The sequence below is a fragment of the Callithrix jacchus genome, chromosome 8 (assembly GCF_049354715.1).
Source record: "Callithrix jacchus isolate 240 chromosome 8, calJac240_pri, whole genome shotgun sequence".
Taxonomy (NCBI): Eukaryota; Metazoa; Chordata; class Mammalia; order Primates; family Cebidae; genus Callithrix; species Callithrix jacchus.
The window spans coordinates 16,688,074-16,714,836 of NC_133509.1; the positions used below are offsets into that span (position 1 = coordinate 16,688,074).

The 26,763-nt window shown below is 50.2% G+C and overlaps 1 long non-coding RNA gene across 1 annotated transcript; it reads left to right on the forward strand.

The window, feature by feature from the left end:
* Window positions 1–928: 928 nt before the first annotated feature.
* Window positions 929–10,177, forward strand: LOC118144809 (uncharacterized). The gene is made up of 4 exons (XR_008474199.2): window positions 929–2,156; window positions 3,613–4,510; window positions 5,663–5,782; window positions 8,518–10,177. It is a non-coding gene; the product is annotated as an uncharacterized LOC118144809 (long non-coding RNA).
* The last annotated feature ends 16,586 nt before the right edge of the window (window positions 10,178–26,763 follow it).

The window sequence follows — 26,763 nt, forward strand, 5'->3', positions numbered from 1 at the left end:
CTGCTGCATAGTTAGGCCTATCCAGTCCCAGCCATTATTGAGCATCCACCTGCTGACAACTTCCTGTTTCACATCTCCAGCCCCAGGCTTGTATCTCCAAAGCTACATGACGCCTCCATTTGGATACCACCCAAGCATCTGAACCTGAGCATCTCCGGAAGGAAACTCTTGATTTTCCTCCCCAAACCATCTCTCCTTAGTCTCATCCTTGGAAATGAAAGTACCAACCCCAGCAGCTCCTAGACCTCCCATTCTGCCAGTCTTGTGTCCAAAACATTGGCAAATCTCACCAGCCGCGTTTACCTTCAGAACACTTTTCCACCTGGCTGCATTTCCTTCCTCTGGTCCCACTGCCACTCTGCTCCAAGCCACCTTTATTTTTTTTTATTTTTTTTTTTTTTGAGACGGAGTTTCGCTCTTGTTACCCAGGCTGGAGTGCAATGGCGCGATCTCGGCTCACCGCAACCTCCGCCTCCTGGGTTCAGGCAATTCTCCTGCCTCAGCCTCCCGAGTAGCTGGGATTACAGGCACACGCCACCGTGCCCAGCTAATTTTTTGTATTTTTAGTAGAGACGGGGTCTCACCATGTTGACCAGGTTGGTCTCGATCTCTCGACCTCGTGATCCACCCACCTCGGCCTCCCAAAGTGCTGGGATTACAGGCTTGAGCCACCGTGCCCGGCCTCCAAGCCACCTTTATTAACCGCCTGGATGTCTGAAGTGGACGCCTAAATGGTATCCTGCCCCAACTCATTCTGCACCAGCAAAGGAGGAAGTACGGAACAGCAGCAGCCCGGGTCATCCCCTTTAGTGGCTCCTCATTGCACTTAGAATAAACTCCCCAGGCCCTGTGCCATCTGGCCGCTGCCCAGCTCACCCCCTCCTCCGTTGTCACTCTGTGCCTTGCTTCCTGGGCGCTGTTCATGCTGACCTTCTTTTTTTTTTTTTTAGACAGAATTTTCGCTCATTACCCAGGCTGGAGTGCAATGGCGCGATCTTGGCTCACTGCAACCTCCGCCTCCTGGGTTCAGGCAATTCTCCTGCCTCAGCCTCCTGAGTAGCTGGGATTACAGGCACGCACCACCATGCCCAGCTAATTTTTTGTATTTTTAGTAGAGACAGGGTTTCACCATATTGACCAGGATGGTCTCGATCTCTTGACCTCGTGATCCACCCGCCTCGGCCTCCCAAAGTGCTGGGATTACAGGCTTGAGCCACCGCGCCGGGCCGCTGACCTTCTTTCTGTTCCCTGCATGGGCCAAACACCTTCCTGCCTCAGGGCTTCTGTACATGCTCTTCTTTCTGCCCAGCATGCTCTCCCCTGGTTCTTCAAGAGCCTCTGGCTCCACCTTATCATTTAGGCTGCATCTTCCTGACTTCCTTGTTATCATATTATTTCTTCTATCCCATCATTTGTGATCATGGCAAGCTGTTTATTCTTTCACAGACACTCATAATTTGTAACCATACATGTGTTAATTCCTTATGTCTTTTTGGTCCCTTTTACAAGACAATGTGTTCTACGAGGGCAGGGACTATTCCATGTTCCCTACCTAGCACAGAGTAGCCCTTGACAAACATTTCTTGAATGAATGAAGTGAATTTTATTTCATCCAGTTGCCTACTGTTTGGCTCCAGCCCTGTGATCCTGCTGCCCTCTGTTCTGTTCAGACCTGTTTGCGTCTGTTCTGCCCTGTGCTGGTCTACTGAATCCTATTCGATTCTGCTGCCTCCTCTTCTAGACTCTTCTGTCCTGTTCCATTCTGTTCTGACCTGGTCTAGTCTCCTCTGCCCTGTTTCATTCTGTCCCATCTTGTTCTGTTCTGTTCCAGCCTGTTCCAGTGTGGTTCGACTCGCTTTGTCTGTTCCATGCTCTCCTACTCTGTTCCATTCTACTTTGCTTTTTTCATCCTACTTCTTTCTATCTGTACCATGCTGTCCTTCTTGCTTTTATTCCATCACATCCTGTCCCAGTTCACACCATTTGCTCTATTCTCACTGATTTTGTCTCATTTAATCCCACTCCAGCACATTTCATCCCGACCCTTTCCTCAATCTTTTTGGAATACCCGCTTTGTGCCCAGTCTTCTTCTAGGGATCCATGAGATGATGAGAGAAGGAAACATCATCCTGGTCCTGAGATGACCCGTCTAAAGGGTGAGTGAATGGCTAGAGGGGAAAGGTTGACATCGGGGGCTTTGCTGACCTATAATGGTTAGAAAGAGGAGGCAACAGCATGAGAGGAAGCAGAGAATGGGCCCGGAGTGTGTGTGATGCACTGAGGACTTCAGGTTGGGAAACTTAAGCAGAAGCCTGGGGCTAGGGCAGGCAGAGAGTACCAAGTAACGGGAGATTGAGGTGCAAAGGTAGGTTTTTCTCTTTCTGTGGTTGACTTGGCGCTTTGATGTTTTCAAAGAAGGGCACTTCCATGGTTTGGAAATAACTGTGGGGGCTCCATCCAGCCTGCTGCTGTCAGGACATCAGGATAGACAGTGTTACTCAGTGGAAAGGGAATCCGTGGGCAGGCTGGCTAACCTTCCTGGGCCTCAGTTCCCACATCCGTAAAATGGTGATAATGACACCTGCCTTGAGTTTTGTGAAGATAAATAGCTTCAACTCCTGTGCAGAGGGCTGTTAAGCATTCATCCCAGAGTCTGGCCTCCTGTAGATGCCCACGCAATGTTCACCCTCTCCTACCTTGCCACTGACCACTCTAGTCCGCCCTGACTTTACTAGGTTAGCTTTGAACCTCAGTTCTCCCCACGGTGAAATGGGGACAGTGTGAAGCATGGGTGAAATATTAGGCTCTGTAGAAGTGCGGTTTTGAGCTCGAAGGGCCCAGATGTTTGTTGATCGAATGATTGATTATAGCTCCCTACACCCACTGTAATACTGAACATGGAAGTGGGAGCACACAGGAGGTACCTAATAAATAACCATGGACTTGTAACAAATATAAAAAGAACCTGAAAGAGTGGAAGGTGGGTGACACCCTTTCCAAAGCAAAGGAGACAGGTAGATGCTGGGACTGGGCTGATGAAATCTGCACCAAACCTCCAAATATATTCAGAATCAGGAAATTAGGAGACAACAGAGGAGGCTGCCAAAAGGAATTTATCTCGGAAGTGGAGCTTGGGGAATAGCACTAATATTTTCGGAAATTGAAACTCCAACCATGAAATTGCCTATCATTTATCATACATGGTCTCTCAAAGGGGAAATGGGAAAGCATTTAGTCTTATTGCTTTTTAAACACATGATTGCTGAGCATAGCCATCCAGGCTGAGGTTTTAAGAGACGATGTGTCTGAAAGAGTCTGGCCAGCAAATCCCTCCAACCTAATGCAAGGCTGATCTCTGCAGACTCTCCTCTGTCAAGCACCTGGAGCCACATGTAGTGAGGGTGCAACCCAGGCCAGGCTTGGGTGACTGGGTGTGGTGCCAATGCTAGCATTCATAGAAAACTCCAAGTCGGAATTTCCCCCAGCTCCCTCTTGATGCCCAATAGCTATCTCAGTATTAAAGACATCCAAGCTTCTTTGGAAAGGGTCCCACTGATGGTTTCCACTTTCATCTCTGTATTGACGCTTATCAAATTTCTCTCTCTTTCCTAGACCTACCAGGGATTTCAGGCCTCTACATGCAGCCACCACCCAGGTCTCTCCACCTGAAATGCCCATAGGTTCATCAAATGCAACATGCTTGAATGGCAGACACCATCCTCTCAAGCTTCCTGGCTTGGCAAAGTGCATCACAGTTGCCTTGAGGGCTAGAACAGACTCTGAGGCACTGAGTGATGATCATCCATGTGTGTCAGCGGTTTGAAGGTGGCATTCTGCTATCACATGGCTAATTATAGTTGATCTCCCAACACGGGGCAGGTTCAGAGTATGTACTGGTGGATCTGAGATCAGCGAAAGGAGGCTGGGGGTTTTCTGGAGCAGCTCTTGGACTGATGTCTGTTTGAAATCATATGGGAAACAGGAGGTGGGCACAGACTAAAGTCCTCTCAAGCCACCCTTCTGCTCCCAATAACCTTATAAGGAAAGCAGGGAAGGAACTGTCAAATTTGTATTACCATCCAGAGACAAAGAACCTGAGTTTGCGGGCGACTGTGCAACCTATTCAAAGCCAGGGAGCCGGAGGTGGTGACCGTGAGATTCCCACCAGGCCTCCTGATGACCAGCATCCTGTTCCTTCTCCTGAACAGAGAAGTGTCCAGGACAATGGCCAGTACCCTTGACAGGGAGTCAGAAGATATGAGTTCTCACTCCTGCATGCTCACCAAAAATACCTAGCTACTGCCTGCACTGCAGTCCCTGGTGGGCCTCTGGGAAGTGGGGGTGTCTATGAAGCAGTACCCCCTGCAGCTCTACACTCTTCCTGGACAGGGTGCTCTCACCGCTGGCTACGGTAACCATCTCTGTGCTGACACCATCTGGACCCCCATCTTTAACCCAATCTCTAGGACACCTCTCTTTGGAAACCCTACAGGCCCCAATCACTAAGCGAGTAAGTGTTTTGGGAATTCCAAGTTCCTTCCTGGAAATCTTCATCTTCAGCCCTCATCAGCTTCATTCCCACCAGCAAGGCTCTTGAGTCAGGTTTCATCACTTTTCTCTCGCGTTTCTTCCAGAACCACCACCACAAACGGTTACGCCACCAATGTGCCTTTGCCTTCTGTGAGGCGGCTGTTGATTTTCGCATTGTCCCACCTGCTGTCCAGTGCCTCTTGTCTAAGTCACCGAGGCAAACGGCTGCTATAATTGAGTCCTGGCCAGGGCTGCGGGTGGGGTGGACACTGAGATCTCTGGAAACAGCAGTATTTTTCCTTCTATTAAACATCAGACTCAAACATCTCTCTTCATAGCTTGGTTAGCAGAAACCTCAGGCCTAATGACGTGCTCCATGCCAGCAATTGTATTAGGCCACATTGTAATATATATTTTACTTTTTCTTTGTACATGTTTATTTTTTGTTGTGGTAAAATGTACATAGCATAACACGTATTTTTAAAACTACTCTGAAGTGTACAGTTCAGCAGCGTGAAATGCACTCATTTTGCTCTGCAGCCATTGGCACTATCCATCTTGAGAACTTTTTTTTTTGAGACAGAGTCTCGCTCTGTCGCTCAGGCTGGAGTGCAGTAGCACCATCTCGGCTCAGTACAACCTCCACCTCCCGGGTTTAAGTGATTCTCTGGTCTCAGCCTCCCGAGTAGCTGGGATTACGGGTGCATGCCACCATGCCCAGCAAATTTTTTTGTATTTTTAATAGAGAGGAGGTTTTACCGTGTTAGCCAGGATGGTCTTGATCTCCTGACCTCATGATCCACCCACCTTGGTCTCTCAAAGTGCTGGGATTATAGGCATGAGCCACTGTGCTCAGCCCACAGTTTGTTAATCTTCCCAACCTGAAACCCTATACCCATTAAACAATAATCTCCCGTTACCTTCTCTCCTCAGCCCCTGGCAACCACCACTCTACTTTCGTGTCTGGGAATTTGATTTCTCTAGGCACTTCTGTATGTGGAATATTACAGTGTTTGCTTTTCTTGACTGGCTTATTACACTTAGCATAACATCCTTAAGGTTCACCACTGCAGCATACGCCAGAATTCCCTTCCAGTTATTTACTTGTTTGTTTGTTTGTTTATTTGAGCAGAGTCTCACTCTGTCGCCTAGGCTGGAGTGCAGTGATGTGATCTCGGCTCACCGCAACCTCCCGCCTGCCCTGGTTCCAGTGATACTCCTGCCTCAGCCACCTGAGCAGCTGGGATTACAGGTGTGTACCACCACTCGTGGTTAGTTTATGTTTTGTATATTTAGTAGAGACAGGGTTTCACCATGGTCAGGAGTTGGCCAGGCTGGCTGGTCTTGAATTCCTGACCTCAAGTGATCCACCCACCTTGGCCTCCCAAAGTGCTGGGATTACAGGCATGAGTCACCGCACCTGGCCCCTCCTTCCCTTTGAAAGGTTAAGTAGTATGACATGGTATGTATATACCATGTTTTGTTTATCCATCGATCCATCAATAGACATCCGGGTTACTTTTACCTCTTGGCTATCGTGAATAATTCTGCTGGGAATATGGGTGTTCAAATCCTGGCTTCCAATTCTTTCAAGTCTTTATCTGTACATGGTTTTTAATTTTCTGTTGTAACAGTATTATCGGATATATGCCTATCAATATAAGAAGCAAATATACCTAACCTGTACCGGGTAGCACTGTGTGCCTGGCACAGCTCTAGGTCTTTATGCTGTGTTACTTGATCATTGTAATGTCTATTTTACAGTGGGCTCCCTTTTGGAAGAAGGTGGAATACCATTTGTAGCACAGCCATTAACTAACTGAGCCGCCTCTACTTTCTTCTCCTGATGTGTTCCCCAGCCTGAGGCAACCTGACTCCACCCTAGCACCATGGAAACTTCTTTGGCAAAGTCACCAGTGACCATTGTGTGGCCAAACCCAGCAGAGACATTTAGGTCTCTCGTTGATTTTGACCCTGTTGACTACTCACCCTTCCTGAACTTTCTTCACTGGCACCTTTGACACCACCACTCTGTCCTGGTTTCCCTGTTTCCTTTTCTCCTCTCTCTCTCTTTGAAGGGTCCTTTCCTTCTGCACACCCTCAAAGGTGGGCACTTTTGATGGCTCTTTCCTTCAGCTACTGTTTTTCTCACTTGACATTGACTTTCCAGGTGACTCTCAGTCTCCCATGTCACTGTGGTCACTGCCTTTCTGAGCCAATGACTCTCAGATCTCTACCTCTAGCCCTAGGCTCCACCCTGACCTTCAGTCTGACATAGCTAGCCTATCGCATTTCTCCCTAGAATGCTCCACAGTTATCTTAGCCTCAACATGTCCCAAGAGGAGCTCATTATGGCACCTCCCCCTACCCACTGCCCAGTCTCAGCAAATGCCATCGTAGACCCAATTGCCTAAGCCAACCAATAGACTGTCTTCTAGTTGATCATCAGACCTCACCAGTCCCATCTCCTTGCTACTTCTCAGGCTGATCCTTCTTTTCTATTCCTCTTCCTCTCTCCACATTCAGGTCTCCTCCTCCCTTGCCTGGAGTGTTAGAACTAGCTCTGGACTGGTCCCCCTCTCTCCAGTCTTGCCCTATTCAAATACATCTTCCACAGCTGCCAGATGGATTAGTCGCAGACAGAGCTGACCATCTCCCCTCTCTCTATAAAACTCCCTACATCTTCCTGGCCCCTGTAGGATATAATCTGAGCTCTGAGAATGGCATTTACCCCTATTTCTGCCACATCATCACCACTGCGTGGTCCATACTTCCTGTGAATGTGCACTGCGTTTCTACCACGCATCAGCAATGATGGGCAGGGTGCTGGAGCTGGGTGCAGTGATGCAAAATCACACAAACTCTGGCCTCACAACCAAGAGGGGAGAGAGATAGTCACCTGAGTCACCCTGAGTCACTCAGGGCTGGGAACGATAGCTCGCGCCTGTAATCCCAGCACTTTGGGAGGCCGAGACTGGCAGATCATGAGGTCAGGAGTTTGAGACCATCCTAGCTAACACATGAAACCCGTTTCTACTAAAAATACAGGCAGGTGAATTGCTTGAACCTGGGAGGTGAAGGTTGCAGTGAACCAAGATTGCACCACTGCACTCTAGCCTGGGTTACAGAGCAAGACTCTGTCTCCAATATATATGTGTGTGTGTGTGTGTGTAAAGCCACTCAGTCTGGTCTGTTGCATGACGAAAAAGCATGTGGTGACAGAGGAGCATGGAAGGGGTAGGACTCAGGGACAGGAGTAGATCTCCAGGCAGAGAGAAAGGCGGGTGCCTGATCTTTCCTGGTGGTTCAGTACTCTCTCTCTCTCTCTGTCTTCAGGATCCATCTCTTCTCCCTCTCCATTAAAATTCAGGCCTTCTTGATTTAGGATTGCTTTAATGTCCCCCTATGTGATCTCCCTGCCTCCATCTCTTGACCCATCCATTGCTGCCAGAATGTCCTTTCTAAAACCCAAATCTGCAAGCCTGGGCAACATAGTGAGACCCCATCTTTACAGAATATAGAAAAAATCAGCTAGTCACGGTGGCAAGTGCCTGTAGTCCTGGCTGCTTGGGAGGCTGAGGTGGGAGGATTGCTTGAGCCTGGGAGGTTGAGGTTGCAGTGAGTTGTGATTGTGACACTGCACTCCAGCTTGGGAGTGAGACAAGTGAGACCCTGCCTCAAAAACAAAACCAAGTAAAGCAAAAACAAAGAAGCTCACAAATCTGATCTTATTGCCCTTCAGCTGACTCCCCGTTGATGACTGCTACAGGAAAATGTCAACTTCTTGGTGTGACCTCTGAGGCCCTTCACAGCTGGGTTTCCTTCTCTCCTATCTGAGCTGCCCTCCCCTCTTCCTCACCTCTCCTCTTCTTAGATTGCAACTCTGCCCCACTATTATGAGTTCCTGAATAGGGGGTGTCCGTGCTCATCTCCACGCCTTGGGCCGTGCCGACCTCATCACCTGCCTTCTCTGTTTCCTGCTTACAGCTCAAGGCCCCTCTCTGTGGAGCTGCCTCCTTTCTCTCAAGAAGGATGCCTGGAGCTAGGAGGATGCAAGGATGCAGGATGCAGTTTCTGTGCCTCTACGGCCTCTTCTGTGTCCACCTGTGCGGAACCTGACATGTCACAGTTTTCTGGGCGACCTCTCTCCCAGCCTTAGTGAGCCTCTACAGGACAAGAAAGGTGGCAACAACAACAAAAAAAGCTCTTTTTTTTTTTTTTTGAGACAGAGTCTTGCTCTGTCACCAGGCTGGAGTGCAGTGGCGCAATCTTGGCTCACTGCAACCTCTACCTCCTTGATTCAAGCAATTCTCCTGCTTCAGCCTCCTGAGTAGTTGGGACTATAGGCACACACCACCACACCCAGCTAATTTTTGTATTTTTAGTAGAGATGGGGTTTCATCATGTTGGCCAGGATGGGATCAATCTCTTGACCTCGTGATCCACCGGCCTCAGCTCTGAGTGCTGGGATTATAGGCATGAGCCACCATGCCTGGCCTGGTTCATCTCTTTAATGCTGTGGTTTGACAAGGAAAAAAACACAGCTCCTCAGTAGCTGTTTACTGAACACAGGATTCCAAAATCCGAGCCTGACCCAGAAGAGAAGGCGTGGCCCCACTTCACGGAACTTTCAGTCTGTCTTGGTGGCACGGGTGGACCAGCCACTCCATTCTCCATTTCTGCCTTCCTAGGTGACTCCACTTTTATTTAGGGCAGCAAGAGGCACCTCTTAAAAAGTAAACAAATATGGATGAGCGAGAGAGATCCAAGATGGCTGATCACTAACAGCTCAGGATTGTAGCTCCCAGTGAAAGCTCAGAGAACGAGAGGACGCCACACTTTCAGATGAATTTTCGTCACTCACGGACCAGCAGATTTCTAGTGGAGGAGCCCCACGGGTCACCAGCATGACTTTTGTGGCCAGCGCAGCGGTTTTGCCGGCACCTTGGCGCGGCAGCTCTTCATGCAGAGTAAACGGGACTGGTTCCCTTACTGACCAGTGTTTGGAGCTCCGGGAAGGCAGAGCCGCTTGTTGCGGACTCAAGAAGGAAGCCAGACCAGAGATTCCCGGGCAGAAGAGCACCATCAGTCTTATCGCTGCTATTTTGGTCGGCGCAGTGGGTTGCTTGAATCCCAGCACTGGGAATCAATAAATTGGACGTCGACTGAGAAACCTAATTAGAAAGGCGGTAATTATAAAGATGACAGATGGATAAATTTATAATAAAGGGAAAAAACCAGCCTAAGAAGGCCGAGCATACCCAAAATCAGAACCCCTCTCCCTCTACAGGGGATTGCAGTTTCTCATCAGCAACGGAACAAGCCCTGATGGAAAAGGACTGTGTTCCATTATCTGAAGTAGGCTTCAGAAGGTGGATGATAAGAAACTTCTGGGAGTTAAAAGAACTTGTTCTAACCCAATATAAAGAAACTAAGAACTTTGAAAAAAGGTTTGACGAAATGCTGAAAAGAATAGACAATATAGAGAGGAATATAAATGAACTAATGGAGTTGAAAAATACAACACGAGAACTTAGTGAAATATGCACAAGTTTAAATAGCAGAATGGATCAAGCAGAAGAAAGGATATCAGAGGTCGAAGACCAACTTAATGAAATAAAATGACAAGACAAGAATAGAGAAAAAAGGATGAAAAGGAATGAGCAAAGTCTCCAAGAAATATGGGACTATGTGGAAAGACCCAATCTACGTTTGATTGGTGTACCTGAATGTGATGGAGAGAATGAATCCAAGCTGGAAAATACTTTTCAGGATATTATCCAGGAAAATGTTCCCAATCTAGCAAAGCAGGGCACTATTCAACCCCAGGTAATACAGAGAACACCACAAAGATATTCCTCAAGAAGAGCAACCCCAAGGCACATAATCGTTAGATTCACCAGGATCGAAACGAAGGAGAAAATACTAAGGGCAGCCAGAGAGAAAGGCCAGGTTACCTATAAAGGGAAGCCTATTAGACTTACAGCAGATCTCTCAGTGGAAACCCTACAAGCCAGAAGAGAGTGGGAGCCAATATTCAACATACTTAAAGAACAGAACTTTCAGCCTAGAATCTCATATCTTGCCAAACTAAGCTTCACAATTGAAGAAAAAATAAAATCTTTTATGAACAAGCAAGTACTCAGAGATTTTATTACCACCAGGCCTGCTTTACAAGAACTTCTGAAAGCAGCATTATACATAGAAAGGAACAACCAGTATGAGCCTTTCTAAAAATATACCAAAAAGTAAAGAGCATCAACATAAAGAAGAATTTACATCAACGAATGGATAAAATAGCCAGTTAACATCAAATGGCAGTAACCCTAAATTTAAATCGATTAAATCCCCCAATCAAAAGATACAGCCAAAACCTAATGGTATATCCAAAGATACACAAAGACTCAAAACAAAGAGTTGGAGAAAAATTTACCAACCAAATGGAGAGCGAAAATAAATAAATAAACAAAAAGCAGGAGTTGCAATTCTCACATTTGATAAAATAGATTTCAAAGCAACAAAGATACAGTGGTAAAAGGATCAGTGCAACAATAAGAGATCTTAATACCCAGATACATAAGACCCATAACGAGATTTAGACTCAACGAGACAGAAAATTAATAAGGACATCCAGGACTTCAACTCAGATCTGGAACAAGTAAACTCAATAAATATTTATAGAGCTTTCCATTTTAAATACACAAAATATTGATTGGCCATTATTAATACCCATTTTTAGAATGAAGCAATATATTCCTGTTCTCTCTCCCTCTTTTTCTTCCTCTTTCTTCCTCTCCTTCTCTCCTTTTTTTACTTTTCAACATCCTAGTTCCTCACCTCTACTCAATACATTCCTCTGAACGCCTGATTCCTTGTGATTCTCCTGTCCCACTGAAACCTCCAGTCCAAAAAAAAGAAGATATATTAGATTTTATCAAAAGCAAAAAAAAAAAAAAAGAAAAAACAAACAAAAAAAACAAAGTATCAGCTGAATTGGCTTCTTCCAGAGCCCTTTCCTTGGTTCACAGATGACTTGGTTCACAGATGACTTCTTCTCCCTGTGTCTTCATAAGATTTTCCTTCTGTATCCACCTGTGTTCTAAACTCCTCTTCTTATAAGGATATAAGTCATATTGGATTACAGTCCAAAAAAAAAAAAAAAAAAAAAAGAAAAGAAAGAAAATGGATGAGCTCCCAGGCAGGCCCCATTTTGCCCTTTTCCCTTCCCAGTCCTCCTGTCTGGAATCCTGATGAGATGCCTGCAGCTGATGCCCTGTGAGCAGGAAGGAAGAAGCCACAACAGGGATGGTGGAGCAGGTGGGGAGTAGGCACTGGGGACCCTGTGCGGGATGAGAAGTTTCTATTCTAGTCAAAAGGTACTTGAAGCCACTGCAGGCTTTTAAGCAGGGAAGTGGCATGGCCTGATTTTCATTATACAAAGCTGACCCTGGCTGCTGCTTGGTGAGGGCAGTAGGAGGGAAATAGTGAAGGCAGGGACCTGGTCTGAAGGGTCCACCCTCCTTTAGTCTAGAGGAACCAGTTTCCATAGAGATGCCCATTGTCCTGGCTCTCACGGTCCCTTCAGAGCCCAAACATTGCTGGAAACATTGCCCAGGAATATGATGCCTGGGGCCACAGAGAATACACCACACCACCTTTGCCTGTCCATTTTTCAGATGAGCAGTACTGAAGCAGGGAGGCCTAAGGCTGCTTAGCTCTAAAATAATGGTTCACTCATCCAGTGTTTCTAATCTGGGCTTAATCACTTGTGGTTAGAGAGGGAACCCCACTTTTGGTCAGGAAGGGGTGGATGCTGCAGGTAGAGGAGGGCATCACTGAGGCCCAGGAGTGAGACTTTAGTCCAACAGTGAAGTGGTGCTGGCCCAGATTGGGGTGGCTGTGAAGAGATGGAGGAACGTGGACAGACTGGGGTGTGTGTTGGGGGTGGGATTGTCAGGGACTTGCTGATTGCTTGGGTGTGTGGGATGTAGAGAGGAATTTGAGATAACTCTGGGATATTTTGCTTAAGCATGAATGGGTGGTGGTACCATTGACAGAGGTGGGAAGTCTAGGGAGCAGGGAGGAGGAGCAGGTTTGAAGGAAAAGCCAAGAGTCTAATTTTGGCCATATGTATTAATTTTGAGATGGCTCCTAGTTATTCTCCCACAGTGGAATGCACTCCCACAGTGGAATGCACTCCCACAGTGTAATCCACTCCCACAGTTGAATGCACTCCCACAGTGGAATGCACTCCCTCAGTGGAAAACACTCCCACAGTTGAATCTGCTCCCACAGTGGAATCCACTCCCACAGTGGAATGCACTCCCACAGTTGAATGCACTGCCACAGTTGAATCCACTCCCACCGTGGAATCTACTCCCACGGTGGAATCCACTACCACAGTGGAACACACTCCCACGATGGAATGCACTCCCACAGTTGAATACACGCCCATGGTGGAATCCACTTCCACAGTTGAATACACCACAGTGGAAAGCACGCCCACAGTTAAATACACTCCCGTGGTGGAATACACTCCCACAGTGTAATACACACCCACGGTGGAAAACACTCCCACAGTTGAATTCACTCCCACGGTGGAATACACTCCCACAATGTAATACACTCCCACGGTGGAAAACACTCCCACAGTTGAATCCACTCCCACAGTGGAATCCACTCCCACAGTGGAAAACACTCCCACAGTTGAATACACTCCCATGGTGGAAAATACTCCCACAGTTCAATACACTCCCACGGTAGAATGCACTCCCACAGTTGAATCCACTCCCACAGTGGAATCCACTCCCACAGTTGAATATACTCCTATGGTGGAATCCACTCCCACAGTGGAATCCACTCCCACAGTGGAATACACAAGGAGTGGCCGAGGACTGGAGATGGAGGCATCCAGTCATGACAGAGACCTGGATTTTATGCAATTGGATGGAATGAAGTTATCTTGGGACCATTGGGAAAGAAGAAAAGAAAGAAGTCCGTGGATTTGCCCTGAGATTATCCTGCACACAGAGGGTTGGACATGGAAGCAGAACTGGCCAGATAGACTGAGAAGGAGTGGACAGGGAGTAGGAAGAAACCTGGAAGAGAAAGGAGTGGAGGTCATACACAAAGCACGATAAGAAGTGGGAAGAGGTCCTGCATCAGTCACTGCTGAAAGGTCAAGTGAAAGGAAGAGAACGTGGACTGGACACACAGGGATCAGTGGTGACATGATAAATGCTGAGTCAGCTAAGCCATGAGGACAGAATGCCCACCAAAAAGGTGGAAGCAGGAACCACAGATGAGTTTTTGAACACTTTTTGCAGTGAAGGGGAGCAGAACATTTAGATGGAAGCTGGAGAGAGAAGAGGAGCCCAATGGAGCTGTTCGTGTATTACAGGAGATCCTGAAGAAGCCTGCTGTGGATGACCTAATGGAGAAGGAGGAGGGCATGTGCAGAAAGATGAGGTACCTATGGTTCAGGTGACAGAAGTGGGATCCAAGACCCACCTGGAGGGAATGGCCTTGGGCAGAGCAGTGGCCTTCGTCCACAGGAGCAGGAGGCAGGCTGCCAGCTTTCATGATGGGAAGATGACCTTTGTGATTGATAGTGTTTTCTGAACAAAGCATGAGGCAAGTGAGGCTGGGGTGGTGAGGGGTGTGGGGAGAGGAGAAAGGCTGAGAGAGTTGCTCTAGAGAAGGAAAGTGCACACCTAGGCCACAAGACAACTGTAGCATTGCTGCAGAGCAATGCGGGGCCCGGTTGAGATGCCAGGCTATGAATTTAGAGGAAGCCAGTTTGTTTTTCTCTACCTTTATTTTGCTGCGTGGGTGCAGGCATTGAGCAGGTGGGTGATTGGATTTAACCAAGGTTGGACACGGTCTTTAAGTCTGAAGAAGTAAGGGGAGAAGAGAAGATGAAAGATGGATGTAATGGCAGAGAGCTGGCGGTGGTGACAGAAGAGGGTGAGGAGTGGGAGGGCTTGGCGAGGTGGAGGGATTGCTTGTCATCTGGAAGGATAACAGGTGGTCACCCGGTGGGATGCTTGAAGTGGAGACCGTGTGGGTGGCGCAGTTTTCACAATGGTACAAGGTGTGATGGCCATGGGAGTAGGTGGGGAGGAGGAGGACAAATGGCTGGACCAACCTGTAGAGGGACAGAGAAGCCCCAGTGTTGGGTGGATCTGCAGAGTGGATGTTAAAGTCACCAAAACTGATGACAGGATGGGGTGGGGAGGAAGACGGGGCAGATGTGTCAGTTGAGTCTGTGATGAATGCGAGGTGCAACCCATGGGCAGTGGTGAGAGGTCAAGTCTGTGGACATGGATTCAGAGGGGATGGGGCTTTGAAAGGGATAAGGGAGGGCAAATGTTTTGGGAAAAGCAATGGCAGGGTCTGTGGGGGTGTGGGAGAGGAAACGGGGAACTGGCGTATTGCGGGCAGCTGAGTGTCAGTTAGGACAAGAGTTCAAAACAGAAGCTGAGGGTATGGGCTGCTTGTGATGATAGGGCCTGAGCCTGCAGCACCGAGATGGGGTGCTATTCCTGGAGGCTGGACGTCTGTTTCTGTGGGAGGCTTAGATCCCACATCCCTGTGGTTTCCAGTTCCTCAGAAGCAAAACGAGGTCACGGTCACTTGTGAGTGGGTGATAGGATGCTACAGGATGAGGTGTGTGGGCTCCACCCTGGGCTTGCAGGAGCTCTCTAGCTGTGCAAGGCTGATGGGCGTGGAGTGCCCAGCCAGGCAGACCCACCAGTTGGTAGTAGGAGGCTGATGGCCTCACTTGCGGTGGGAGGCTCTGCCCTCCACGCTGTCCAAGTTTTGCAGGTAAGAGATTAAACGCATTTCGAGGGTGACTGAGCACTGGTCACTGTGCCGCAGCTTGGCAGGCACCCAGGGCACAGGTGTGTGGGTAATTGTGATACATGGGAAGAGGCACAAAGCTACCAGCCCTGGGCTGGCCTCAGGGGCAGGAGGAGAGAGGGGCTGGGCATAGGTGGGACAGGGATGTTACCTTCTTGCAATGGGAAGACACCTCAGGGCATAAGCCCAGGTTGGCGAGAACATTTGCATTTCTTTAAATGAATACCAGAGACAGAGGAAACTCAGCCTAAAGGTGCCAATTTCCATAGAGATGCCCATTGGCCTGGCCCTTATGTTCCCTTCAGAGCCCAAACATTGCTGGAAACTGCCCAGGAAGAGAGACCCGGAGTGGCCTAAGGCTGCTTAGCTCTAAAATAATGGCTCACTCTCCCAGTGCTTCTAATCTGGGGCCTAATCACTTGTGGTTAGAGAGGGAGCCCCACATTGGGTCAGGAAGGGGTGGAGACTGCAGGTAGGGGAGAGCATCGCTCATGCCCAGGAGAGAGAAGAGGCTTCCTAGCGGAAGCGGATCTGAGCAGGACCTGGGAGGATGAGCTGGATTTGGGGAGCTGTGAGGATGGGCAGGGCCTTCCTCGGGGAGGGAATAGAAGGGACAAAGGGGTGGCAGTGGAAGAGCCAGCATGTTGCTGGGACAGTGAGGGGTTTCCCAAGTCTGTTTCCAGGCTGCAGAATTAACCGTTCAACTTGACTGCTTTTGTACAGCTTGATTTAGGTGACCCCTTAGGCTGCTGTCAGCCCAGCTACCTTCTTTAGACTCTAAGCTTGTTGGCTGGAAGGGAAAGAGTGTTCATCTGGTCTGCCCAGGTGGTCTCACTTAATCTTCTCATTAGCTCCCAGGAGCAGACCCTCTTGGCTCTATTATGTAGCTAAGGAAGCTGAGGAGCCACTGAAGGCTGAGGGTTTGACCCCATCCCTCTCACTGCCTGCAGGGCTATGGACAGAGCTAGGAGCATGCATTGTGCCGTCCTGACTGAGCATCCAGAAGAGAGAAGGCTCAGATGATCCCAAGGGCATCCCCTCAAAGTCTGATGGTCCTCTGCCCCTCTTCAGGGCTGCCTTGCAGAACAGCAGGAAGAGCTATGAAGTCAGAAGCCCAGGCCAGGACACCAGCCCTGCCCCTCACTGGCTGGGCCACCTTGAATCAGTCAATTCCCGCTCAGCCTCTGTTGCCCAATCTCTAGCATGAAGTGTTGGGCTGAACGATCTCCAAGTTCCTTCAGCTCTATAAGCTGGGGCCGCTAAGTGCCTGCTCGAGGCTGAGAACCTGGTTCGTGCCTGCCTCTGAACCTCCCCAGCCATGGATTTGATACGTGGGTCTCCTCCTGCTCAAACATGTCAGAAGCTGAGACCTGTCTCATCATAGCCTCATACGGGGGGTATTGTCTCAAATGGACTCACCTGTTGGTCCCAGCCCCAGCCCTCATGAGCCTTTTAGATCTGCATTCCCCATGGAAAGCAGACGTTCACCCAGCCATGCATGTGATAGATCCACCGGGGCTCTGATGCTGGCAGCTATGATTGACTGAGTGCCTGCTATGTCAGACACATTCCATATTTTGCATCTGCACACACTTCCTGCCAGGAATGGAGTTGTTTCCCTGTTATGCTGTTGAAAATCTGCAGCCCAGAAAGGTTAAGAGACTTGACTAAGTTCTCACAACTTGGAAGTGGAAGAGTGGGGATTAGAACCCAGAACTCTGTGACTTCGAAGCCTGTGCTCCTGCCATGTGATGTGTCCGTGAGATGCCCGTTCCTGGCCGGGTCCTAGGATCCAGAGACATCCCATCAGTCACCCTACCCAGAGGGCACTCTCAGCAGCTTCTCCTCCTCAAGCCTAGGAGTCTACAATCCTGGTCTATTCCCTTCCTGGGGCCCCTCCCCAGAAAGGACAATCACACCCACTGAGTGCACTTTCTGTGGCATTGTGTGGACAGGGGCCTACCTCTCTGGTGTGGGCAGGCAGGCGTGTGCTACTGTCGTCTCTAGGCAGCGATCGGATGAATAACTGATGGTGATTAGCTAAATCATAACATCGCTCATGCCATGCATAAGTGATGAGCCAACTGGTGCCAGGCCTCGATGAGCGGCAATGGGCACCCCCACCTCACCCCCCAGCCCGGAGAAGCCACCACTGCGCTGCCTCCCTGTGTTATCTGGCACATCAAGTGCTGCGACAATGAATATAGATTGACCTTATTATAGCAGCCGGCTGCTGGTGCCAGGCGCAGCCAGGCATACTTTGCACAAATTAAAGGTGTCAGCATGTAATTTACGGTTCATGGTGAAAAGGGGTAGTGGGGGTCGGGGAGGCACTGAGACAGGTAGAAAGGAAGGTGGGCTGGCTACAGGGCTGGCACCAGGAGCCCGGGCGCTAATGACAGGAGGCACAGCCGAGGTGTCATTTTCCTCCCGGTTTGCTCATTTTTAGCTATTTCTTGCTCAAGGCGGGGGTGGGGGGGGCAGCCCCCTCTCCCAAGCTCTCCCCGACATGCTCTGTGTGCATGTGTGCGTGTGTGTATTTTTCAGCTAAATTACTGGTTTTACCTGAAGAGCGTAAAGTAGGTGTGCTGATTTACGGCTCGGCAGATAAAGCCGCAGTGTGCGGAGCTGTCTGGGAAGCCTGTGATCCGACATCATTTTACTAACACACCCGAGAGCAGCTTGACACGTCGAGTCGGGCCTGTGATTAAAGCTGTAGTCTTCTTTCCCCCTCCCTGTCTCTTCTCCAACACGGAGAACAGATTAAACTCTAAGTAATAGATCTCGGTTTTCTTGCCATCCCACTGATATACACAGTACACAGTTTGACACAAAGAGTAAGTTATACATCACAAACAACAGCCTCTGCTCTTTACCGCCCAGAATGAATTTTCCATTTGCTACGCCTCCCTCCTCTCCAAGCCCATTTTCCTGTCCAGCAGGGTTCTCTCCTCTCTTGAAAAGGCAGGGGAGGAGAAGTGCAGGTCAGGCCTGGAAGAGGTGGCTCAGGACAGACAGTTTAACCCCAACGGTTTAAGGATGAGGAAACGGAGGCCTGGAGTGAAGCGACTTCCTGATGTCACCCTTTGTGTCTGTGGTAGAGGTGAGGCTCAAACCTGTCTTCTGATTGATGAGCCAGGCCCCGCTCCCATGCTCAGGCAGCAGAGGCTGCCCAAGGAGCTGCTTGTTTGCCCTGCTCTTCACTGCAACCTGCCAGGCAGACTGTCTCTGCTTCTCTGCCCTGCTCTGCACCCCAGGAGGGGACCTCTCGGGGCTGCCTCTCTGGCCACTGCCTGGGCTTGGCTGGCGGGAGGTACCAGAATGAGAAGCAATGGTGGGAGGAGAGAGAAGCTGGGCTATTTCTCCCCTGCTTCTGCCTCTGGGATGCATGTCTCTGGGAAGGGCTGCCTCCCTCTGTGACTGTGCTCCTGTGGGGCGGCCCTCCTCCATGGCTCCCACTCCTGCTGGCCTCTGGCCATGCCATCCTGCCCTGCCCTGCAGGTCTGGGCTGGGGGCAGCTGTCAGCTGCTCTAGTCCAGGAGCCTCCCCATCCCTTTCGGATTTCCTTACTCCTGCCACCTCAGTCACCAGCCCCTCCATCTGTGTCTCTTCAGTTGAGCCACCTGGGGGAATTCTGCTTTCCATGGGGACCCTGAGTGACACTGGGGTGGACCCATTCTTTATTGAGGACCCATGCTGATGACCATCTGCCTAAAGGCACACGCCAGAAGGAAGGGATCCAGACCACCCACGGTAACATGCGTCCCTCTGGGAGAGTCCCCCGGCTTGCTTTCCTGGCCGCTGACACCCCTTCCCAGGCCTCACGGCAGGTGCTTTGTATGCCACCTCAGGGGAGCCTCGCATGTGGCTCTGTGAGGCAGGGTCTGGCTAGGCCTTCTAAGGGAGGTGGAAATGGAGGCTCAGGGAGGCTACATCTCTTCTCCAGGGTCACCCAGCCTTGGGCAGCAGAGTCCAGTTCCAAATGTGGGGCTAGTTCGCTCCAATGCCAAGCAACTTCCTCTGTGCTGTGTAGGAGGTTCGTCTTGCTGAGCTCACGTAGAACACACACACACACATGCATGTGTGCACACCCAGGCACGAATGACCAAATGCTTTTGAGGAACAGTAAGAGAGCATGGGCAGGGGGGCAGGACCAGAAGTGAGGACGGTTAGATGTGGAAAGTAGGGCTGGGTAAATCCAGGAGGGCAGTTTGGAGGAGGCAAATAAGTTCTGGAGATAAATGGAAACTACATGGAAACACACAGCCAGGAGCTTTCTAACCACGCCTCCATAGACTGACTGCACTGAATCACCAGGGTGGGTGGGGGTTAGGGGCGTGCTTTAAAATCAGACTCCCGGGCCTCATCTCTAATACAGAGAATCAGAATCTCTGGGGGTGCAGCCCAAGAATCTGGTTTGTTTCGCTTTGATATGCAGCTAGTCATGAGAGCCACAAACCGTTCCCACTTCCCTGTCTTACGTGCTGGGGACGTAGGTAAAGGAAGTCCAGAGAGGCCTAGGGACTCGCCCAGGGTGTCACAGCAACCAGTGCCAAAGCCAGGGCTGGTGCCCTGGCTGCTTCCCAGCTGGATGCTCAGCCGACGGCTCATTCACCCTCGGGCTTCTCAGTGGGCAGGGTGGAAACACAGCTTCCCTGGATATGGTCTCAGCCTCCTCCCCCGCCCCAGCCACCCTGCAGCCGGTTCTCAAGATGGCAAGTGGGGGGTGGATGAAGGTGGTGGCAAAGCGAGAAAGCGCCTGGAATAACACGACATTTCGAAATGTGAATCACTGGCACTTTCTGTTTTCTCCTGCTCCCTCTCTGCGCCCTCTCATTCCCCGCACCCCACCAGGCACTCTCTGAGCCGCAGGAACACCAGGCCTGGACATTCACCCAGTGTATGAAACCACTCAGGGGAGGCCACCTGAGTGGAAGGGTGGGTGGAGTCTGAGATGAGAGCAGAGACTGGGGCTCTGGGCCTAGTGCTGCCCCTTCCTGCTGTGTGACTTTGGGCAAGGCGCTGCACCTGTCTTGACCTCAGCACTGGGATGCTCACCATAAGGCTTGTCGATACCCTTGGGCTGTCACGTGGCAGGGACCCTGCAAGACCTATTCTATCTTGAACCCCTCTTCTGCTCTGCTGTCCTGTCATTCCATCGTTTGTATTCTGGTCTTTTGAACCCCGAGTAAAGGGACCCCAGTACGGTGCTGGTGGGAGTGTGCTGGGAAAGGGGGAAGCTGGGGAGGGGGCAGGTAGGGCTGCTGAATGGAAGGGGGCCACCCAGCCACTGAATGAGTGTCTCGATGTCCCCCCTTCCCCCGCCAGACTCTTCCTCCACATTCCCTTGACTCAGAAGCTAATGATTCAGAAACAGATCATCTCTTGGCTCTATGTCGCCATGCAGGCACCAGCCAGAGCAAGCCAGCAGTACTTTGTGCCCTCCTTGGTGTGAAAGGTCGCTGGACATTTCTTAAGTGCCTCCAGTGCTGGGGCAGCCCCTCAGGCACCAAGGGGTGAGTTGGCTCTGTGTGTGTTTGCGTCCTCATTCCCAGATCACGCCTGATTCACTCCCTGTCCCCACAGTCCGACATAGTGCTGGGTGCACGGCAGGGGACCCAGAGACATCCCTACGTGGAATTCGTGCTGCCTGGCCAGGGCCTCCTCTGCCTCAGCAGGCAGGAGCCTTGGTCCCAAGAGAGTTGCCTTTGGGAAAGGCTTCTGTCAGGCCCTTAGCGATCACATTTCTAAAATAGCGGCAGTGGCCAGGCTCACAGGCTGAGGAGCTCTTTCTGCTCTTACCTGCCACAGGGTCCCTCTGCCTCAGCAGGAGAGCAGGCCAGAGTGCAGAGTCTGAGTGTGAGGCAGCTATGCATGTGCAGGAACTCGAACAGGGCTGGCACGTAGCAGTTGCTTAGTTAACATCTATGAGGGGAAGGAAGGAGGAGGAGGGAAGGGGCAGACAGAGGGTTGGGCTGGTGTGTGCAGCCCCATCAGCTGGTTCTGTGCCCGTCTGATCCCTCCTGACCCCCAAGCTGACTCCTGCCCACCCTCCTCGATTTCCTCCTGTGGCCTTTCCCCCTCCTCCTGAGAAGGAGGTGATGCTGGAAGGAATGGTGGGGCAGGCATGGGAGAGAGCTCCATAGAAAATGGATCTCTGTTCTAGAGATGAGGGAAATTGGGCCATAAGTCTCCAGATCTTCTCTGAGGAGCCTTCCATATAGCGGGAGGTGCTCAAAGCTAAGTGTCCCAACCCTGAACTTGGCAAATTACCTAACCCTAACACCCCACTGACGGCGCCCCAGGTGTAGACCTCTGTCTGGGTGGGAGGGACGGTGTTGAGTTTGCCACTGCACGAGGGTGGTGGTGTAGGGTGGGGCTGTAAGAGAGTAATGCACCCCATGAAGTGGGAGACCAAGAGTGGGGAGAGTTCCATGCCCAGGAGCCCAGGGCCCATTTCTGGCTGCTCATGCTCACCAGGTTTTGTCACCTGTCACTGGCTCCTCACCATTGATCAGAAACAGTCCTCTGCTTGCCCTTATGTGTGACCGGGCTGTGGTCAGAGCACCCGACCCAGGCTGGGGCTGGGCTGCACCAGCATCCTGGCCAGCCCTGCCCCAAATGAGACAGGACGTGCTCTGAAGTGCCTCTGCAAGGGCCGGGGTGGGGGGACCCTGCCAGCAGCTAGCAGGGAGAGTTTGGCTTATGTTTTGCAGTGTTTCCAAGGTCAATTTCTTCCTCTGTGTTACCTGTCCTTCTTGTTTCTCTTAACGGCCATCTGGAAAGAGGATATGGTCCAGAAGCATTTCTGTTCTCTCTCTGAACCTGAACACAGTTCCCCAAGGATGCATTGTCTTGGCTGGCACAGCGGGTGGAGAGGATATGGGGGTAGGGTGGGCCCTAGCTTAGAATCCAAGCCACAGGGACTCTAAAGTCAAGGGAAAAAAACTTGGAAAGCTACAACCAGGTCATTTTACCAATGAGGAATCAGGTCCTAGGGAGGTGAAGTGACTTACCTAGTGACTTAAAAAAACCCCCACAGAATTTCCATTTGATGGATGAAGAGACAAAATTATAGAGACAAAATGTGACCTGCCTAGGGAAACACCATAGTGGCAGAACTCTGGCTGGACCCAAATCTCTGGGCTTTGCAATCCCTTCCATCCTGCAGGACAGCTCTATGTGTGCAATCTACTCATAAAGTAGTTATGCTCATCTCCATTGACAGATGAGGAAACCGAATCTCAGAACAATGGCATATTTGGAAAATGATGACACCTTCAGCTCTGCTGAGATCAGATGCAGCATGTCCAGGTCTAGGTCCCAGCTCCTCTAGGAAGCCTGTCCTGATGATTCCAGGGCACATGGAGTCCTTCCTTCTCCAAAGTCTTACTGCACTTATTTTGAGCAATAGAAAAATAATGCTAAGAAAGAAGCAAGGAAACACTCATGCAATGCTCAAGGCATGCTGCGCACCATGCCAGCACTCAGGGGCTCCTAGGGACCACCTTGAGCAGGACTCAGGATGACACTGCTATCTTTTTTTTTGAGATAGAGTCTCACTCTGTCACCAGGCACCAGGCTGGAATGCAGTGGCACAATCTCCACTCACTGTAACATCCACCTCCCAGGTTCAAGCAATTCTCCCGCCTCAGCCTCCCGAGTAGCTGGGACTACAGGCGTGCACCACCATACCCAGCTAATTTTTTTTTAATTTTTTTTTTAGTAGAGACAGGGTTTCACCATGTTGGCCTGGATGGTCTCGATCTCTTGACCTCATGATCTGCCTGCCTCAGCTTCCCAAAGTGTGGGGATTATAGGCGTGAGCCACTGCACCCGGCCGAGACTCCTTTTACAGGCAAGGAAACTGAGGGTCAGAGGGCTCACCTCCCAACCCATGTCTGTCTGACTCCCAAGTTCAATGTGCTTTTCTCTCTTACTCAACCCCACATTCTACTCCTCTAGAATCATTTCCTGAGTGCTTTCTAGTCTCTGCAATTTGGCTGTAAGTTCATCAGTCATAGAGATGGTGTCCCAGCTTGCATCCCATGCAGCTGACCTGGGCTTGACCTTGGCAGAGGGTCAGCACGGACTCTAGGCCTTGAGAAGGAGGCAGAGATGGAGCAGAGACAGCAGGCCGGCTCCAATTCCCCTTAACCACTTCCTGGCGCAGTGAGGGCTGTGAGTTTACTTCTCAGAACCTCCATTTCCTCATCTATAAAATGGGGTGGTACTCATGGAGTCTCAGACTCACTGAGTGAAGGTGGGGTAAGGTAAGGAGCTCTGAGTGTCAAGAGCTGGGTGTGAAGCCTGGCACATAATGGGTATGTAATGCGAACTGGGATTACTCCTATCAGCCTGCTCATTTCATGGGGCATCTTGGAGTGCCCTCTCACCCCCAGCAACTATAACTCAGCCTTCCTTTTCTGGGGATGCCTGCCTCTCCCTGGACCCTGTGTGTGTAGGGGCTGGGTCCAGCTGATAGGCACACAGGAGACAGCGTTTTTGTGTCACTCACTTTGGGCGGTGGGTGTGAACACTGCAGTCTGTGTGCCCCTGCCCTGCCTCCAGACTTTGTCAATCCTGAGAGCTGAGGGTTTGTCAGTGGTTCCAGACACCCAGAGGGAGGAGAGGACCTCAGCCAAGGCACTGGTTTTCCCTGGCTGGCCTGCCTTGAGCTAGGGAGAAACTCTTCAAGATGAGCTCCCAGCTTCACAGCCCAGTGCATGGGTGGCTGACTACAGGGGCAGAGCACAGCCCAGGAGACAGTCACTGCAGACACGCTGCCAGCCACATCTCAATTAGCACGAGAGCCGGAGCTGCCAGGCCCCCTTAGGATGGAGGAGAGACTTGGAGGTAGGGAGAAGAGAGCCTCCCAAGTCAGGGAGCAGGGGTGGGATGGGGTGGGCCATCTGCATGAACTGAACTTCCAGCTTAGCTTAGTTCCCCCAGTCTCTGGTCTTAAGTGGCAAGGGTGCCTTTGGATGCTCAAACCAAGCAGATCTCTCAAGGGGAGTTTGGACCTGTCTGGTGCGGGAGTGCTGGTGCCTATGGGTGGTGTATTCTCTGCACTGAATTATCACCTGGCTATTCACGCAGCCCTGCCTACATCCTGCCCTTGCTCCCTCAGCCCCAACCACTCTGCACTTTCTTCTGTCCCTTGAATAAACCAAACACGTTCTTTCCCCCAGGCCTTTGCCTCAACTCTTTCCTCTTCTCGGACTGCTCTTCCTTCTGACTTTACACAGGGCATCCTTTCTCTTCAAGACCACCCCACTCATGAGGACCCCCATTCCCCAGGGCAGGTGGCCCTCTTATATGACCTTTATGACCCATATCTCCAGTGGGAATTAACCTTATTAGATTGTTTCTGGCTTCTTTTTTGCTTCCCCCACCACAATGGAAACTCCTTGAGAGTCTGGATTCTTAATCTGTGCTGAGACCCAGTGCCGCGCACTGAAGGTACTCAGGAAATACCTTCGGAATGAACAGAAAGCCCTGCCATCTGCTAAGCTGGGCCTATGATGACAGAAGTCGAGGAATATGAAGTTCATCTAGAGAGTTCCTGTGAATTTTCCAAGGGTATACATTACACCTAGCTCATTAGATCCCAGGATAACCCACAGCCCCTCCTTCATGCAGCACAGGTGAAAGTACTGAGACCTGGAGAGGCGTGGGATCCCCATGAAGGTGACATACCTGACTGGAGGGACAGCAGCAGGAGTGTGGCCCCTTCCCGTAACTGCAGGCTTATGAAATGAAATGTAAGGAGAGCACATTTTCACCTGGACAAGGAGCCTCAGCCTCACAGGTCCTGACGGGGCCAAGACCCCTATTGTAAAGCCCCTCCTGCTTGCAAACAAGGAAACTGAGATCCAGGGAGGTGCATTGCATGTCTGGTCAGAGTCCCCACCACTAGCTAGAAGTAGTCTTCAGATTGTAGATGCATCTGTTTCTTCGTGTGCCGAGCCAGTGGGGAAGTCAAGCTTGCCAGTGTCCACATGGGGCCAAAGGGGTCTCAGATGAGAACCCCAGAAAGATCCTCAGAAGAGAGGGCCAGGTTGCCTGGAGCCCCTCTGTGGAAGCCCTGGGCAGGGGTCAGTACAAAGAAGGAGTGAAGAGCAGTGGTCTCAAAGCTTTTCAGTCAAGAAAAAAACATCAGACCACACAGTCATCAATTTGTGTATATATATATTTGTTTACTCTCTGTGTACATTCAGATATAATAATATATATGAAAACGTGCAAAAATAGAAATGTTCAAATGAGATTTTAAAGCAGATGTAACATTTCTGTTATTTTCTTCCCATAGGACAATCATGCCCAGCCCTGGGCATTAGGACACTCCCTGTGCAGAGCACTCACTAGGCACAAGAGCTTTGGGGCCCGACAGACCTGTGTTTGAATCTAGGTCTTTCTTGCCATTATCTGTGGCTTTAGGGCAGCTTCTGGGACACAGTCTCTTCCTCTGTAAAACGGGACAATGATTTCTACTTTGCTGTATGGTTGAATTGAGGTAATACTTAAACGGTGCTTGGTACCGGGCTTGGCAGCATGAAAGAGCTCATCTATGGTAACTATGGTGATTATTATTGCCATGATCCGGCTCATCCTTGTTTGCTAAAATTAATGAAACTCAATTCTGAATACCATAGACCCACAGGCTTGTCTCATGAGCTGCCCCATCCTCACCAGAGATGCCGGGTCACTGCTGAGTATAAGCCTGGAACCAAGACAACAGTTTCCTTTGGCCGAATCCGATGCCCCCAGCATTGATGCAGATGGACCTGGAACCTGGATAAAGAAAGGCTGGGGCTGGGCGTCCCCAGGGGTGGGGCTGAGAGGCTGGTCAGATTTCAGCTTCCTCTGTGTTCCTTTTAAAATAATTGAAGTGTCAGCTTGGGTTCATGGGCTGGTCACGGTTTCCATCCCTCCCTAACTTCATAAGGCAAGTCCATGAATTATACAGTGCCAGAGCAGACGGTGCTAAGTAAGGATGCATCACAAGCCGGGCTTAATAAGGACACTCCAGCTATTCTTGGAAGGCATTTGCAAGTCAAAAATATGGTGCATGGAGATCTGATGTCGACTTCAAAATCTGAAGATTTCAGCTGGGTCAGCATTATTTTATGTTAAATCCCATCAAAACAAAAAATAAAGAAATAAGGAAGCGGTACGGTACATGGTTTTGCTTTGTTTTTGATTTTAACTTTTTAGTAATAACACAAATGGTCAAATGTGCCTACCTCCTCCCACCCACCCCAACCCCATCTCCCATTCCCACACCCCCTCTAAGTAATGTCAGCACACATTCTCATGGACTCATATGGTGTGGGCAGACATTCCCTTGCTGTGGAATTAGAAAGTGTT